This window comes from Notamacropus eugenii, chromosome 1, assembly GCF_028372415.1.
Source record: "Notamacropus eugenii isolate mMacEug1 chromosome 1, mMacEug1.pri_v2, whole genome shotgun sequence".
NCBI classification, from domain to species: Eukaryota; Metazoa; Chordata; class Mammalia; order Diprotodontia; family Macropodidae; genus Notamacropus; species Notamacropus eugenii.
Genome location: NC_092872.1, coordinates 629,526,999 through 629,528,045, shown reverse-complemented (window position 1 = coordinate 629,528,045; position 1,047 = coordinate 629,526,999). Strand labels below are relative to the sequence as shown.

The 1,047-nt window shown below is 38.3% G+C and overlaps 1 pseudogene; it reads right to left on the bottom strand.

The window, feature by feature from the left end:
• Nucleotides 1–307: 307 nt before the first annotated feature.
• On the bottom strand, nt 308–661 carry LOC140519316 (PCNA-associated factor pseudogene; annotated as a pseudogene).
• Nucleotides 662–1,047: the final 386 nt, after the last annotated feature.

Here is a 1,047-nt window from a genome sequence, read left to right as displayed (position 1 = left end):
GCCAATCACAAGTTATAATACCATGTAATCTTTTTCTAACAAAAAAGGAGCTTATAGTATTAAGAATAGGAATAAAATACTGCTTAATATTGATGGCTATGCTAATTGTTTATATATGCATACAATAATCTTACAGTCTTCCATTCAGAACTACTTACTACTGACTAAATTTGAGTACAGATTTTTTTTTAGTATTTTTACTTAAATTTCTGTACAACAAAATTAAACTCTACCCATGGTAAACAAACATATTTACCCCAATATGTATGCTAGAATTCTGATGAAAGCAAAGATACATGAGAATATTTTAGGCTTCATCTGAATATCCATCATCTTCTGTGAGATCAAGTGGCAAAAGACGAGATTTTCTTTTAGGTTTTCTGAGGCCGCTACTTCCTGCTTCTGCATCATCAGGAATTTGATTCTCTTTTTCTTAGTGTTTAGGTGACATCCCAAAGAATTCTCCAGTTCCTTTTTGCCATGTGGGTACTGGCCGTATTCATCCTGGGTTCTCACCTGCATGCTTATTTTCAGCTTTCTAGGACAGAGGTAAAGGAGAGGTGTTGGTGAACCTGGAGACACCCAGAGCCTTCCGGGGCACTCAAGCCGCCACCACCCTGCAGTAGGAGCTTGGCAGGCACTCAGCCTTAGTCCACACCATGGACAAAGCAGGAGGAGACAGCAAAATGACAGGGACAGGGAAACATCAGCAGACAGAGCTTGGACCCTCCGGAGAGCCACACAACTGGAAAGCTCCAGAATTTCATTCTTAAAAGCATTCATCATGAGCCATATTTCATTTTTAAATGCCAGATCATGGGATCATGCCCATCTTTTGCCTAAATTTTTAAAAACCATCTTCCCTAAAACCAAGGTACACATCTGAGAATGCCTAGATTTTGTCAACTTATCTATCATGAAGTTTAAAACAACTTTCTTCAATGTTTCTGTTATTTCTGTTTCACAGACCAGCTTTACCATGTTTATTAAAATCCAGTTCAAAAGCTTTTTTTGCCCTTCTTTGTTTTCGGTACCACGTGAAATGTG